Consider the following 19,000-nt stretch of genomic DNA (forward strand, 5'->3'; position numbering starts at 1 on the left):
GCTATCTTCTATAACTGACACAGTAGTGACAGCATCTATATATGTATAGAGAGGGTCTATGAATGCTATCTTCTATAACTGACACAGTAGTGACAGCATCTATATATGTATAGAGAGGGTCTATAAATGCTATCTTCTATAACCGACACAGTAGTGACAGCATCTATATATGTATAGAGGGTCTATAAATGCTATCTTCTATAACTGACACAGTAGTGATGGCATCTATATATGTATAGAGAGGGTCTATAAATGCTATCTTCTATAACTGACACAGTAGTGACAGCATCTATATATGTATAGAGAGGGTCTATAAATGCTATCTTCTATAACTGACACAGTAGTGACAGCATCTATATATGTATAGAGAGGGTCTATAAATGCTATCTTCTATAACTGACACAGTAGTGACAGCATCTATATATGTATAGAGAGGGTCTATAAATGCTATCTTCTATAACTGACACAGTAGTGATGGTATCTATATATGTATAGAGAGGGTCTATAAATGCTATCTTCTATAACCGACACAGTAGTGACAGCATCTATATATGTATAGAGGGTCTATAAATGCTATCTTCTATAACTGACACAGTAGTGATGGCATCTATATATGTATAGAGAGGGTCTATAAATGCTATCTTCTATAACTGACACAGTAGTGACAGCATCTATATATGTATAGAGAGGGTCTATAAATGCTATCTTCTATAACTGACACAGTAGTGACAGCATCTATATATGTATAGAGGGTCTATAAATGCTATCTTTTATAACTGACACAGTAGTGACAGCATCTATATATGTATAGAGAGGGTCTATAAATGCTATCTTCTATAACTGACACAGTAGTGACAGCATCTATATATGTATAGAGAGGGTCTATAAATGCTATCTTCTATAACCGACACAGTAGTGACAGCATCTATATATGTATAGAGAAGGTCTATAAATGCTATCTTCTATAACTGACACAGTAGTGATGGTATCTATATATGTATAGAGAGGGTCTATAAATGCTATCTTCTATAACTGACACAGTAGTGACAGCATCTATATATGTATAGAGAGGGTCTATAAATGCTATCTTCTATAACTGACACAGTAGTGACAGCATCTATATATGTATAGAGAGGGTCTATAAATGCTATCTTCTATAACTGACACAGTAGTGACAGCATCTATATATGTATAGAGAGGGTCTATAAATGCTATCTTCTATAACTGACACAGTAGTGACAGCATCTATATATGTATAGAGAGGGTCTATAAATGCTATCTTCTATAACTGACACAGTAGTGACAGCATCTATATATGTATAGAGAGGGTCTATAAATGCTATCTTCTATAACTGACACAGTAGTGACAGCATCTATATATGTATAGAGGGTCTATAAATGCTATCTTTTATAACTGACACAGTAGTGACAGCATCTATATATGTATAGAGAGGGTCTATAAATGCTATCTTCTATAACTGACACAGTAGTGACAGCATCTATATATGTATAGAGAGGGTCTATAAATGCTATCTTCTATAACCGACACAGTAGTGACAGCATCTATATATGTATAGAGAAGGTCTATAAATGCTATCTTCTATAACTGACACAGTAGTGATGGTATCTATATATGTATAGAGAGGGTCTATAAATGCTATCTTCTATAACTGACACAGTAGTGACAGCATCTATATATGTATAGAGAGGGTCTATAAATGCTATCTTCTATAACTGACACAGTAGTGACAGCATCTATATATGTATAGAGAGGGTCTATAAATGCTATCTTTTATAACTGACACAGTAGTGATGGCATCTATATATGTATAGAGAGGGTCTATAAATGCTATCTTCTATAACTGACACAGTAGTGACAGCATCTATATATGTATAGAGAGGGTCTATAAATGCTATCTTCTATAACTGACACAGTAGTGACAGCATCTATATATGTATAGAGAGGGTCTATAAATGCTATCTTCTATAACTGACACAGTAGTGACAGCATCTATATATGTATAGAGAGGGTCTATAAATGCTATCTTCTATAACTGACACAGTAGTGACAGTATCTATATATGTATAGAGAGGGTCTATAAATGCTATCTTCTATAACTGACACAGTAGTGACAGCATCTATATATGTATAGAGAGGGTCTATAAATGCTATCTTCTATAACTGACACAGTAGTGACAGCATCTATATATGTATAGAGAGGGTCTATAAATGCTATCTTCTATAACCGACACAGTAGTGACAGCATCTATATATGTATAGAGAGGGTCTATAAATGCTATCTTCTATAACTGACACAGTAGTGACAGCATCTATATATGTATAGAGAGGGTCTATGAATGCTATCTTCTATAACTGACACAGTAGTGATGGCATCTATATATGTATAGAGAGGGTCTATAAATGCTATCTTCTATAACTGACACAGTAGTGACAGCATCTATATATGTATAGAGAGGGTCTATGAATGCTATCTTCTATAACTGACACAGTAGTGATGGTATCTATATATGTATAGAGAGGGTCTATGAATGCTATCTTCTATAACTGACACAGTAGTGATGGTATCTATATATGTATAGAGAGGGTCTATGAATGCTATCTTCTATAACTGACACAGTAGTGATGGTATCTATATATGTATAGAGAGGGTCTATAAATGCTATCTTCTATAACTGACACAGTAGTGATGGTATCTATATATGTATAGAGAGGGTCTATGAATGCTATCTTCTATAACTGACACAGTAGTGATGGTATCTATATATGTATAGAGAGGGTCTATGAATGCTATCTTCTATAACTGACACAGTAGTGATGGTATCTATATATGTATAGAGAGGGTCTATGAATGCTATCTTCTATAACTGACACAGTAGTGATGGTATCTATATATGTATAGAGAGGGTCTATAAATGCTATCTTCTATAACTGACAAAGTAGTGACAGCATCTATATATGTATAGAGAGGGTCTATAAATGCTATCTTTTATAACTGACACAGTAGTGACAGCATCTATATATGTATAGAGAAGGTCTATAAATGCTATCTTTTATAACTGACACAGTAGTGACAGCATCTATATATGTATAGAGAGGGTCTATGAATGCTATCTTCTATAACTGACACAGTAGTGATGGCATCTATATATGTATAGAGAGGGTCTATAAATGCTATCTTCTATAACTGACACAGTAGTGACAGCATCTATATATGTATAGAGGGTCTATAAATGCTATCTTCTATAACTGACACAGTAGTGATGGCATCTATATATGTATAGAGGGTCTATAAATGCTATCTTCTATAACTGACACAGTAGTGACAGCATCTATATATGTATAGAGAGGGTCTATAAATGCTATCTTCTATAACTGACACAGTAGTGACAGCATCTATATATGTATAGAGAGGGTCTATAAATGCTATCTTTTATAACTGACACAGTAGTGACAGCATCTATATATGTATAGAGAGGGTCTATAAATCCTATCTTTTATAACTGACACAGTAGTGACAGCATCTATATATGTATAGAGAGGGTCTATGAATGCCATCTTCTATAACTGACACAGTAGTGACAGCATCTATATATGTATAGAGAGGGTCTATAAATGCTATCTTTTATAACTGACACAGTAGTGACAGCATCTATATATGTATAGAGAGGGTCTATAAATCCTATCTTTTATAACTGACACAGTAGTGACAGCATCTATATATGTATAGAGAGGGTCTATGAATGCCATCTTCTATAACTGACACAGTAGTGATGGCATCTATATATGTATAGAAAGGGTCTATAAATGCTATCTTCTATAACTGACACAGTAGTGACAGCATCTATATATGTATAGAGAGGGTCTATAAATGCTATCTTTTATAACTGACACAGTAGTGACAGCATCTATATATGTATAGAGAGGGTCTATAAATCCTATCTTTTATAACTGACACAGTAGTGACAGCATCTATATATGTATAGAGAGGGTCTATGAATGCCATCTTCTATAACTGACACAGTAGTGACAGCATCTATATATGTATAGAGAGGGTCTATAAATGCTATCTTTTATAACTGACACAGTAGTGACAGCATCTATATATGTATAGAGAGGGTCTATAAATCCTATCTTTTATAACTGACACAGTAGTGACAGCATCTATATATGTATAGAGAGGGTCTATGAATGCCATCTTCTATAACTGACACAGTAGTGATGGCATCTATATATGTATAGAAAGGGTCTATAAATGCTATCTTCTATAACTGACACAGTAGTGTCTATTTTCTATTTTCAAATAATCATTACCAAATTCAAGTAAGAATAATCCTGCACATAACCTGTAATATACCGGTAGAAGTTAATTGTTTACCAATATACTTTATGTTTACATTTTTTATGTCAATTTTGTCTTGTATGCTTTTGATAATCACATACTGTTGAAAAATATCCGAAAAAAGATTATTATTTTTAAACAATCTTTTTTTTTCTGCAGTTCCAATTACTGTTGACAATGACAAAACAAATTTTCCACAATCACTAGTTGTGTTACTATGGTGATAAGTGATAATGCTTTTTGTCTCTTATGTTCACAATACAAGTAAAACCTGTTTCTAAAGATTATAAAGATACACTTTTTGAGTATGATTAAACACATCATTTGTAAGTTCTAATGTAAAATCTGTAGTATATGGATAGTATTCTAGCGGTGGTATTGGGCATTGTAAATTATATGTTTATAAATCAGTATTTTTATAGAATGACAGTTGTAATACAGTATTATTTATTAAAAATTGCATCATTGACTTATTTTATGCTCAATAATCCTAGAAATACTTTTCAAATACAATGCAATTTAGTTTATGTATGGATGCCAGTGTTGATATACAAAGTTTCTTCACCTTTTACAAAGTTTTTATTTTTTTCAATTGAAAACTAAAACATTAAAGACTTTAATTGAACATAATTATTGAAACTTCATTTGGGATTGGTCTTGTCATATAGTCTCTGTATGATATAAACAAGGTTGGTATACTACACACTGTCATATAGTGATAGTACATGTTTATTGCACTGAATTTGGCAACTTAGCTAATATTTTTGTACTGTTACATTTTCAATAGTTCTCTTGGTTAACATACGTACAATCACCCAAATTGTACATTGCAAAAAAAGGGAATACCAAGTGACGATTGTGCAGTTAGTGTTCGATTTGCAGCACTGGATTTCTATTTGTTTAAATCACTTTGAAGGCGAAATCACATGATCGGTCTGGTTAAATGCTAAGCAAGCAAACAACACTGAACAAATAGCAGGGTGAGCTGAACAATCCAATCATCAAACAAAACTACCATGCAATGAAAAAACATTATACAAAACTAATTAGAACAAAGAAAAAATATTTTAAAAACTCAATGATAAATGAACTTGAAAAAATTGCCAATGCAAACCAAATTGAGTATTGGTCAATTCTAAATCAGTTGTGTTGTCCAGCAAACAACTCCAGCTCAATTATAAAAAGTACAAACTGAATTAATCTTTTCAGTCAACTATATAATACAAATAATGATGCTAAAAATAAACAAATAGAGCAAGCTCTGATAGAAAATGAGAATTTGAACCCAAACATTACAAAAAAAGAAATAATTAGTGCAACAAAAAAGTTAAAGAACAAATAATCTGGTGGAGAAGATGGCATAAAAAATGAAATGTTAAAAACAAATAATGAATTACATAATAAGTGTATCTTAAAATTATTTAATCACATCATGAAAACTGGGAAATTTCCGGGAAAAATGGAAATCAACAATGTTGATACCACTACATAAAAAAGGTGATAAATGTGACCCAAATAATTACAGATCTGTTGCACTGTCAAGCTGTCTGTCAAAATTGTTCACAAGTGTAATGAATGAAAGACTGATTTCTTATTTAGAAAGTAATAATTTACTAACCCAAGTGCAGTTTGGTTTTCAAAAGCAAAAAAGAACAACTGATGCTATCTTTCTATTGAAAACAGCAATTGATAAGTCACTTTACAGTCAGAATGAAGAAAACAATCCAAAACGCTTGTACAGTTGCTTCATCGACTTCAGAAAAGCATTTGACCTCGTTTGGCGAGATGCACTATTTCTAAAATTACAAAATTTAGGTATAAATGGTAATTTCTACGAAATTATCAAGTCAATGTACAAAGATGCACAATATAAAGTTGCCAGAAGGAGTAACTGAAGGGTTTTCATCAACATGTGGAGTTAATCAGGGCTGCAATCTGTCTCCGACTCTGTTTAATATATTTCTAAATGACTTACGAGAGATTTTTGGGGAAAACACTGATAAACCTGTTTTTATTGGCGACATGCCAATAAACTCAATCTTGTATGCAGATGACCTTGTAATAATGTCAGAAACTCAAGATAGGTTACAAAATTGTTTGAATGAACTGTCAAATTACTATAACCAATGGAATCTTGTTGTAAACATAAATAAAACAAAAGTAATGGCTTTCAACACTGGTAACAAAAATGATAAAAAATTGTAAATTTACACTAGATGACAAAAACATAACAGCAGTAACAGAATTTTGATTACACCTAATGGGAAGTTTAAATTAGCACAATCAATGTTAAAGAATAAAGGCATTATTTAGTGTCCGACATTCAATACTGAATCATAAAATGATATCAACTTCATTATGACCAGTTAATAACACCAATCATAATGTACGGTGCTGAAATTTTGGCTGAGGAGATATCAAATGACAATATTTTAGAGCAAGTGGGTAGTCAGTTTTACCGCTTTATACTTGGTGTCACTGACACCAACTATTGGTGTAAGAGCAGAGTTAGAAAGATTTCCAATTAGAATAAAAATAACTCTAGCAAAAAATAAATATTGGTATAGACTTAGCATGTTTGCTGACAATAATATTCTAAAATGTGTTTTAAATGAAAACAAAGCAATTAAATCAAAGTGGATAAAACATTGAAAGTATTATTGGTCTTAGGAACTGGAGGAAGCAAAAAAACAGCATAATGTAGATAATATTAGCCAATTATCAAACACCATGAAAGTAAAAACAGTCATGGAAGGAGCAGCTAAACTCATCCACTAGGAGTAGAGACAAAAATAAAGGCAATCAACTTAGGACATATAAACAATTTAAAATAAACTATGAACTTGAACATTATCTAAATGAAATAAATAACTTTAGCTTATATAGAATGTTATCAAAATTCAGGCTTAGTGATTACATTTTGGAAATTGAACTGGGGAGAAGGAGAAAACCAAAGCTACCAGCAGCGGAAAGAGTCTGTAAAAAATGTGATCAAAAAACATTTTTATTTGAGCTGCTCATATTTTGAAAATAAAGGAAAAATCCTCCTAAAAAACTGCAAAATTACCTCAAGTGAAAAGAACAAAGACGTAATGTTCTTAAAAATTATGAAAAAAAACATTGCTCTTTCACTATATCTAAAAAATACCATATACAAAGCACCGCCTGTGTAGGGATAACCTTTACTTTGAATTATTTACTTTATTTTTATTACTTTCTAATTGTTTTTTTTTTTGTTTGGTAGTTACTAACATTGTAGATCTTTTAGATTTTTACCTTACTGTATCCACAGCAGATTACAGTTGCGTAATAAACTATTATTATTATTTATCATAAATATCATTAAAAGTCCCTGTAGAGGTAAAAAAAGAGGTGGTGACAGGTAAAGCCTGGTATGTGCAAATGGCTGAAAAGTGACTGCTGTGCAATGGAAATCATTTATCAAATTAATTGTTAATAGTATGGTGACAAGTGTGACATTAAAACATGCCACCATAGTTATTTATAATATTCCCGTTCCATTTGAAGGAAATAAATAGAAAACAATTTTTTTATTTGGATGTTCAAACATATATATATACAGTACATGTAGTAACTTTAATTCAATGGACTTTCAAATACAATTATCTAATTGACCTATAACATACCTAAATACATATATAAATATACATATTTTTTATATCGAAATATCAAGCCATTTGTAACATTATAAACTATTATTAAAGAGCGGTGGTCGTTGTGTTGATAAACATTGATTTTACCACAATCCAGTGTGCTCTTCTAAGAAAATCACGAGCCCAAGTTTTGACCTGGGCGCGACTTCCACTAATTACCGCCGGTACGACAAGCGAGTATATTCCTTCTGGCGTAGCTGGTCCCCGCGACCAACTGTGTACTGCGCAAGCAGAGCCCCCGGGAATCAGCGTCACTTGTATTGTGGTCGTTGAATTCGGTCGAAGTACCTATTGCCATGGAACTCTCCGAGATCTCGATTTTTTTCCAAATTTGTGAAAGTCAAGTTTGACGTCTGGCTTGTCTTCTCGGTCCTACTATTTAACGCCCGGACACGCGCGGAGGCGAACAGGGGGGAATACCTAACGTGCGGGGCAGCGGCAGCAATCCTTGTACTGTATAATATTCGTTTATGCTCAAAATTTGAACCGGAGTGGCGAATTTGAGCAGCTATCCACACTTTTTATGATCGACGCCCGGGCATTCCGGCGAGCCGAGTCCGCCATGTTGTTTGTGGACTCATAAATTTACTAAATAAAATAAAAGAAGATGAGCAACAGCGAAATGGTGGTAGTATGGCCAACACAAAGCAATGGCTTCACCAGCAGGACCGGGGTGGTCTGTTTCATGTAAACGACTCCACATTCCTATTCTTCCAGGAGGTAGAAATTGTGTGCAAAAAGCATCTCAGAATTGCAGAGATTACTGATGGCAAAAATATACATGAACTGATTTTCAAAGGCATCCAATCTAATAGAAAAATTCAGTCTTTATGGTCATGCATTACAAGAAGTGCTGACAATGACGAGATGTCATCTTCACTAGCAACTATGATTGTGAAGCTGTATGTTCAAGTTAGGTGTTTTTCATTTTGCAAGAGTATTGTTGAACTTTTCAAAACTTCAAGAAACAAACATGTGAAAGGTTCAAAAGGGCTCAGAAAAACACTGAGATGAACTGAAACTAAGGGACAGTGACTGAACAGCCAAAAAAGGAAAAATACTGTAAAATACTTTATTTTTGGTGGGGGAATTATTCAGTGAAAATAAAAACCAGTGAATACCTTTTTACCAGTCCCTGTAATTTTACATTCAACTTGTCAAAAAATCATGAAAATAAATTCCATACAAAACACCTGAAAAGTGTTTTTAGTAAAAATTAACTCCAGCGAAAATAAAGTACTTTACAGTAGATTTTTTCACAATAATTTTAACATCATTTTTGTAATATAATGCAAGTTATTTATTCCACACATACCATTAAGAAAACTTAACAATTTACATTGTAATTTTTTTTACAGTAGATGTGTTTTCACAATAATTTTGCTATCATTTTTGTATTATATGCAAGTTATTAATTCCACTGATGTCATTAATAAAACTTAACCATTGACATTGTAAAAATATTTAATTACATTAAAATATAAAAAATGTGCTACACACTAGTTTTGTATTCAACCCTTTCGGTGCTACCATTTTCATGCCAACATTTTTTTCCCAATTTTATTCTTGACCAAAATAGAGAGAGGTGGCAGTAATAGGGACAAACTCAGATTTTTCTTTAAAATTCATTTTCTGTGTGCATTTTGTTGCTTGTTGTGAGTTATTTATTCCACTTTAATAAAACTAAAATACTTATAATGATTAAGTGGTTATTCATTTATTTATACATCAAAATAAAGAAAATGTCATTTTCACTAGTATTTCTAACAAGTTTTGGATTTGACCCTTTCACTGTATTTTTTTTTTCAAAAATTTATTTAGGACTAAAACAGTAAGCTAGTTTACATGGGAGAAATTTGGTAGATTTTTTACAAATCAATCTTTTGCAATTTTTTACACTCATTTTATGTGTGAAATTGTGGCATTTTTTTTTCTTGCTGTTGATAAATATATTTACAATGCTGAAACATTTACATAAAAACATTTCCTGCCCTGGTTCTTTTTTCAAGAGTTGTTTTGTCAATATTGTACCTATCCCAAAACAAACCCAATCACAATACAGAGTTCTCATTTCCTGTCCTAGATCTTTTTCGAAGAGGGGTGTTGTCAATAATTTCTTCAAGAACTCTTTTATGTCAACCAGTGTTTCCTGTAACGCACTGAAGGTGATGCGATTTCTGTAGTCTGATTGCGTTCTCTTGGTACCCAAATGCTTGTACATTTGGATCATTATTAGCACCACCACGATGCCTGTGATTACTAAAATGTGCCTCCAATGGGTCTTGACAAAGTTTCTCACTCAAAAAATATTGCACTCCATGATTTAAAAGATACTTTGTTGTTTCCACAAATGATTTAACTGAAAAATATGAAACAAAACATTGTGGATATCGATTTCTGAGGCATCAGGTTAGTATCAGATTCAATTGTGGAAATGGCAAATACAGGACCGTGTGCAGACAAAACCTGGCAACAGAGCCCTTTGATTGTTTGTAGCCTGTTAGTTAAGGCAAATTATATTTTTTAGTATTTTAACAAAAGAATGTGTAGAAGAAATTGAAAATTTATGATGGAATTGGTCACCATGGACCTTTTCTTATTGCAGCTGTTACAATATTAGAAACCTAACACACAAAAGCAGATACATGATGTTAATTACATGTATAATGTTACTGTAGGCTTACCTGTCATCTTTAAACCCTCCATTGTTTGTCTGCTTATAAACATGGCACTTCTCTGAGGTTTGGTAAAATTTCCAGGCCGCTGGGAAATCTTCTCCTCCCAACTAGTAAAATAATTTAAAAAATCCTGCTCAAGCCACTGTAAAAAAGCATGAACAAATTATATTTATAAGGTTATATTTACTCTTTGTTAAGAAAAACAAGCAGGTAAATGTCAGCAACATTTTTTTTGGTTTTTCATCAACTACTGGATAACGTAACTGCAACAGACAAAAGGTTGTGTGGTGCGATTATTTTTTTATTTTTTTTTTTATTTTTTTCATAAATAATGACGGTATAACGTTGAGTTCGTTAAATCGTAATGAAATTTAAATCTCACCTTAAGTCGTGGGTCATTTACATTTCTATGGGGTGCAAGATTAGGTTTTTTCTTTCTTAGATATTCTTCTTTGCATCTAACGTTCAAACAATCAAAAAATTTGTCCATATATCGCACAAATTTGGCAGTCTCTCTAGCATCAGGTGGTCCATATGTCTCTATAGCATTGGCCACAGTTTCACTCAGCACCTGTGAAGAGTAGAAAGTTCTAATAGTAAATGCTGTTAGTTAAATTTATGACTTTATTATTTTTTTATCAGAAGGGCACCTGCTTGCATAAATATTAAATTAGTCTGCACAGAATCTGAGATGGTGGTTTGTATTTTGTGCAAGGAAAATGCAAATGTACTTCAACATACAGGTACATTTTTTTCATTCACCTAGCTTTCACATATGTAACAGGGGTCCTGGTCTCACAACAAGCTGGTGTTCTGTCATTGATGAAGAATTTTTATCAAATTTTGCAGATGATACTCTATCATACAAACACTGGCAAATATTTGAATAACATACATACCTGAGCAGCAAGATTAACTCTCATAATTGAGAATGATGTAATGTTGATATGATCATATCCAATTTTATGGAGTAGATGGATGTCTCTGGTCTGGTCATCAATCACTAATTTCGACAGATGACGCCATAATATAGGATTTCCATTCTGTTAAAAATGTAACACTCATGAATATTCCATTAACATGAATAACTGACAGGAAAATTTATATTTGGCTAGTTCACAATTTTTTTTTATAAAATACATGTATGACACAATGTTTGAAATCGCACATCAAAACATGTAGATTAGTTAAGCGATGGTTTAAAAATGTTAATACATACCCATAAACTTCTAGACTTTCTGTGTGACTCTGAATTAGCCCAACAATTCCTAGTGGTCTTGATTAAATGTGGTACATCAGATACAAAATATATATATCTTCCATCAAAAGCAAAGAGGTTTTTGCACTTGAATACTAAACTATCTCTTGGTGCACCTAAGACTCTGTGCATCCTATAAAATTTCCTATTCCAGGATGCACCATCACTGGTGGACACGAGAACATGCAAACCACAAGATACTTCTAGATAACTTATAGTATTCCAGATAATAGGGAATAGATGATCAGCTCTACAACTATCTGTTGGATTATCATGATAAGACACACTCATCTGGAAATTTGATGCCAAATCACAAACCATAAGTACCAGAATATGACTAGCAAGTTCGGGCCCTTTAGTATTTTTACAATTGCCATATTTCTCTAGTTTTGCCAACTCATTATTGATATGACCAAGATTGATAAAACCAACTAACTCTCCAGTATATTTATCATACACAAGATCTTGTTTTATTTTCAGTTCATCGTGAAGAAGTGCTACATACTTAACAGCATTAGTTTTGCCATTCACTTCAGATACTAGTTCTTTTAGTACATGATGATTGATACCTGGTTCAGTGCTTCATATGCTGTTGATGACTTAAACCTCAGAAATAAACACCAACGAATAATAGTTGGATGCCAACGCATCTGACGACTGTCAGCACATCTTCAATGTTTTAACTGCTCTTCCCAGAATAAGCGTTGGAAACTGTCCTCTGGAAAGCATTTAATCACTTCACCACAGTTGTCTTCCATTTTTGATTTGAAATCACTCTGCAATGATTTTTCAACAAAAACACCATCATCACTTATCAATCGCTTTACAGTTCTATCCAATGTCCTTTTCAGTGCAATCTTTTCTTTCTGTAAATTTACAGCCCTTTCTTTTAACTGTACTTTGTCAAGATATCGAAGGTTAACTCTACTGCCTGTTTGAATTTTACATACTTGGTCTTGGCTCTTTCTTCTTGACAACAAAGATCTGAGGTTGTTGCGATATGAGGAACACTTACGGTAGTACATCTTATTTTATCGGCAATGAGTAGACAATCAGTTGTCCGTATAGTTGAGTGGTAGACTTTCCCATCTTTTGCTTTGGCAAGCAAATCCTCTTCAATATATGCAGACACATCTTTTTCACAAGAAAATGAAAAAGCCTTCACAATCTCCCCACCTCGACTCTGCAGCAACTCTATAAATGATGGATCTGTATTACCCATACATATATTACACTGACTTATAACTGTGATAAGTTTGTTCAATACTTCAAAGTCAGTAACTGTTGGTGGAATGTTATTAAAAATGTAGTGACTGTTCAATAGATCTCTTCCATGAACTTTTACACGCCAGTTCAAGTCTTCTCCTACCATAACACACCTCACTATTTTTGACACATCGCCAATAAATTCCACTTGACTGAATCGAAATTCTGTTGCGGAACTCAGAAGTGACCAACCAGATGGTAACGTGATGTTATTGACATGCTGCTGCAAATAGCTGAAGCTAAGCAGAACTGGTTCTCTGTTGTCATCACTCTCCTGAAATGTAAAATATTAATAAGACTTGAATGAAAAAAAATTTTTTCAATGATATGTTTATACAGTAGCCTCTGTTTGGAAATAATAAAATAAACCTAGTGGAATGTTATAGCAACTTGTAATGAGGCAGACAATCTCACCCAAAACATTTCAAAAAATTATAACTTAACATACCTGGATCTTATATTTTGTGACAGTAGGAATACCAGAAGACTGTTGTTGTTTTAATTTCTTTTTTTCTATCAAATCTCTGTAATACCGCTTTGGACGGTCCCATTTATTTTTACGAAACGGCATTTTATTCATACACCACCTATTGAATGAAAGGAGACAGCAGATATGGGGTTACATTAGTAACAGTTCACAATCATGGACGAGTTTGGGTTCAGAGGTTTCACCGGCAAAATTGAGCACAAAAAACATAAAACTATTATAGATTAAATAGTCACCATGGCGATGACACTTTCGATAGCGCATATAAGCAAAGAAAAACTCAATACAACATCAGATGATATGAATAAAAAGGTTTCAAAGTGAACTGGCTAGTTCCGAGACAGCAGTATGTATCCATGGGACGACGCCATATTATCCACGGTATCAGGTCGTTTGGACCCCTCGCCCTTTCGACCCCTGGACGATTAGACCCCTCGACGTTTCGACCCTAGGACGATTAGACCCCTCGATGTTTCGACCCCTCGACGGTACACCGCTTGGCGCCACAATCCTCACCATTTGAACCCAGCATTATTTGTCAAAAGTTGCAACATTTTACTGGATAAAATTAGTTGATAATAATAATAAAAAACAGAGTTGCAAATTACAGCCGATATCAGCGTACTGGGCGTTGGAGAGAGTTCAGTCCGCCATGTTGTTTACTATGGCAAGGCTATTGTTTAGCAATAGGACTATACCATTCGATTCTTAGGGACGGCAATATAGTCAATTAACACATTTCTTTTTTGTTTTGTTTTCAGGAAAAAGTCAATGTTCTTTTCCATGTAAAGCTGTGATTACCCCCAATCAAAATACTAGTAGTTAGGTGAAAATACGAGAAACATATTTACAGCTGGTACATGGCTGTCATTATTTCATCAAACAGGAAAATGCGAATGTTCATTTGAATTATATTCTGTCGGGTTCATTTCCGGGGCCAAGACAACTTGTAGAAATTCGAATTCAAGTAGGGAATAGACTACAATGTTCAATAAACACACTAGCAAACATATACAAAGTTGCATATGCTAAGCTTATTTCGTATTTTTCATGATGCCGATCGAGTGGACGAACGTGAAACTTTAGACCACTGAAACAAAGCACGTCGGTTCAACATTGAACTTCCAATGATGTTTTGCTTTGTCAATGCTTTGTTCTATAAAAAACAGTATAGTACAATCGCAAAACACATGATATGTGTAACTTCACGTTGTAAAACCTGTCCACGATATGAAATTGACTAGTAATCACGAGCGCTGTATCAGAGAATTGACTCCGTTTTCATACACTCGTATACTACACTTAGAGTAAACTACCGTACAGCCTGTGGGTAATTGCACTCGCCGGCGTGATAATGAGTTGCGTTCAGAACTATATACAATGTAAGTCATTGTTCTACGTGTGAATATTTCAACTTACCGACGTGATAATCTGTTGTATTCAAAACTAAAGGCAGTGTAAGTCATTGTACTACGTGTGAATATTTGAAGTTGCCGGCGTGATAATGCGCCGTTTTCAAAACTAAACGCAGTGCAAGTCATTTCACTACCTGTGAATATTTGAACTTTCTGGCGTGATAATGAGCTGTGTTCAGAACTAAACGCGATGTAAGCTACTATTTTCTGACAATTATACATTACAAACATAGCACAATTATATTTATTGACTAATAAATCCACATTGCAAGAACTGCATACTTATAGTTATTTACTGCCAATATTTAAGATATAGAAGCAGGTTCGTGGGCAATCTGAGTGATTTTTTTTTGCTTTTTCTTTTTTCAGACAGTCTTGGCTAGATAGTGTTAAAATCGCCGACGAAATGCTGTTTTTCCAAACAAGTTGAATGAAACCTGCCTCGTCTTACAATAATTTTCTTCGAATACGACTTCATTTCAAACTTGTCTTATGAATAGCCGTTATGTGGCAAAATATTACGTCTAACCGAAATTGGAATAGCACGGTTCATTTCGCGAAAAACTATGCTTATATAACTATATGACTACCGTCCTTTCCCCTCAAATTATAAATATTGTTATTGCATTTTCTTAGGTGACAACCGAACATCACCAAGCAACAGTGTGTGGTGGGTTTTCGCATTTAGTCATGATGCGATTTTGTGGACGGACGATAAACGGCACTTTCATAAAACGGGCATTATCTCCATTCTTTTATTTTACATTGAGCTAGTCAAAAAACAGTGAAAATAAATTCCATACAAAATACGCGAAAAGTTTTATCAACTAAACTAAAGCATTTTACAGTATTTTCATTAGTTACTGTACCCATGGATGTACATCCATGCTGTACCGTACAGTACCGTGACTTTTACATAATTGGGTCGTTTTGATTCCACTACTGTACCAAGAAGCCAGGCTAACTACCATTCAGTCGCGTTTAGTAAGAGAGTCGAAGATTCCGAACTACCAGAGGGCCGCGTACCGCACAAACGAAGGACGAATCTCCGCTCTATGGCAAAAGTACGACGACAAGGCAATAAGTACCTCGAAACTATTAAGGTAGCGAGAAGGGAAATTTTCACTTTTTTCTTGATTTTTCAAAAATTGATAAAACGGTTACTTTAGACCTTGATACATCACCCCAGGTTTACAAAAGATCGAAATTGCGAAATAACGTTGCTCAAATTAGTGTTTTAAAACACTAGCAGAAAAGACTACAACTGCCGTTTCGTGGATATTTGCATAGTGTTTATCTTTGGAAGGAATTAAATTAAGTGCAGTAAATTGAATGGTCCAACGATCGAAGAAGAAAACCAGTAGTTGCGATTTGTTCGCATTTGATCCATTCGCGTATTTAAATTACTCGCGTATTTTTTCGTACTTGGTTCGCTCGCGTATTTTACGTAATTGATTCACTCTCGTATTTTTCGTACTTGGTTCACTCGCGTATTTTTTTATTTAAATTACAAGCGTATTTTTCGTACTTGGTTCACTCGCGTATTTTTGACTCCCATGTGCGAAGCACAAAATGGGAGTCTTTGCAGTTAGAGTGTGTGTATGTGTGTGTGTATGTGTGTCCGACTGTTCCACTGCTATCTCAAGAACCATACATCGGTTTTTGATGAAACTTGGTGCATAGATGCTCTGGGCCAATGCGCAGATTTGATTAGGTTTTGGTAAAAATCCATGCTCGTTAATTACCTAATTTGCATGATAATTAGCTATTTTTTAGTGGTTCCATGACTGTTCCACTGATATCTAAACAACCACTCATTGGATTTTGATGAAACTTGGTACATAGATGCTCTGAACTAATGCTAGGTTTTGATTAGTTTTTGGTAATAATCCGTGGATACTAATTACCTAATTTGCATAATGATTAGTCAATTTTCGGTTTTTCCACTGATATCTCAAGTACTAATCATCACATTTCAATGAAACTTGGTACATAGATGTCATACGACACTGCACAGACCTGATAGTTTTTATGGTAATATCAGTACATATTAATTACCTAATTTGCATAATTAATTAATTTTCAGCATTTGATATAAGTAGTTAGCATTACATTTCAATGAAACTTGGTACTTACATACATACTCAAGGACTATGCAGAGATTGATTGTTTTCGATAAATATTTGTGCATATTAATCACCTAATTTTCATAATTAGTTAATTTTCAGCTTTTCCACGGGTATCTCAAGTACTAATCATCGCATTTCAATGAAACTTGGTACATAGATCCTTTAGGACTATGCAGAGACCTGATTAGTTTTAGGGTAAATAATTGTGCATATTAATTACCTAATTTGCATAATTAATTTTCAGCTTTTCTACTGATATCTAAAGTACTAATCATCACATTTCAATGAATCTAGAATTATGCAGACCCAATTAGTTTCCGGTAAATATTTGTGCATATTAATCACCTAATTTGCATAATTAACCAACTTTCACACTGATATCTCAGGTACTATACATCACATATCAATGAATGTACATGGATGCTGTAGGACAATAGACAGACCTGAATAATTGTGGGTTAAAATCTGTACATATTAATTACCTAATTGCATAATTAACCAATTTTAAGCTTTCACACTGATATCTAAAGTACCGTAAAATCTACAAAATTTCGACCGGTTTTAAATAATTGGTGTTGGATATGTGACGTGTTTTTAGAGTCAAAATTAAGGTGCATTTTCGGACGGTCGAATTTTTCAGAATAGAAATCAGCAAATGAAAAAATGGGGATGATAGACAGTGTGCTTCATTAGTTTTTAAAAAATGCAATGTCCGTCAATTGACGTAAACTTCCTCATGTTTCACGGTAAAAGCAAAGGTCTTGGCCGAGTTGTAACTCAAAATCTAAACAAAGTCATCAATCAGTGAGTATTATGACAAGCAAAACAAAACATCAAGACGCGGAGAAGAGGTCAGCACAAAACTAATAGGTCAAAAGACAAAGCTGTCTCGCACTACCTAGAAAAACTTGCGAATGTTCGAAGTACAGGTACCCATTGGACAAAAGATGCATGGAAGTTTAGCAAACTATCTCCCCGACCCAGTGCAATGTATCCGGTTAGAATCAAAGCTCACGTGTCCCTTATTTGAGGGACCAAATTCTGCCGTAAATTTGCCCTTGGATTAAAAAATAAAATGGGATTTAAGAAAATAAAATGGGACTTTTAAGGTGTATTTTGGCGTCATTTTTCGGACATTTCAATCAATCCTGCCGGCTAAAATAAGTTTTACCGTAGTCATTGACGTTTGTCTATTCAAGAGTACACGTGTATGATTTTTATCGTGACTAGCGTGAGCGGGTAAGCTTCCTTTCGAGAATGAGCTGTTATCACTGTGAACAATGTTAAATTATTCTTCAGATGACCAGTTTATTTTTTAAAAACAACTAATTTTTTTATTTAAAAAAAAATCATGCCGTTTTCGCATCAAAATCCAAGCCAAAATATCGTACTACAACATCAATCTCTTCCGCATTGCGTTCAATAACATTAACATATTTAAATAAGCTATGGTAATTTGAACACGTTACCCCAGACCATTCGTCCCGGTGTTATCGCTATCGCCACACGAGACTCCAGCTTGTCTCCTATACAATTTGACTGCGCACATCCAGAAAGTAGATGTAGCTGTGATTGGTGGAATACTAATGAGTTGAGTGTCAATCAAACGCCCACGCTATCTTTAGTAAACAAAGTCACGTGACACGCGCCATTTTAGTTTTGGCAGGCGATTTCAAGGCAGCACGCTTAACCCTTTCGTTCACAGGTTGGGAGATATTAGAATGACTGACAA

General features: G+C 34.0%; 1 long non-coding RNA gene across 1 annotated transcript; it reads right to left on the reverse strand.

Moving 5' to 3' along the window:
• Positions 1 to 9,311: 9,311 nt before the first annotated feature.
• Positions 9,312 to 10,849, reverse strand: LOC144363130 (uncharacterized). The gene is made up of 2 exons (XR_013422689.2): positions 10,720 to 10,849; positions 9,312 to 10,394 (listed from the first exon to the last, which is right to left on the reverse strand). It is a non-coding gene; the product is annotated as an uncharacterized LOC144363130 (long non-coding RNA).
• Between the last annotated feature and the right edge of the window lie 8,151 nt (positions 10,850 to 19,000).

Source organism: Saccoglossus kowalevskii, chromosome 2 (assembly GCF_978046115.1).
Source record: "Saccoglossus kowalevskii chromosome 2, keSacKowa6.1, whole genome shotgun sequence".
Taxonomy (NCBI): domain Eukaryota; kingdom Metazoa; phylum Hemichordata; class Enteropneusta; family Harrimaniidae; genus Saccoglossus; species Saccoglossus kowalevskii.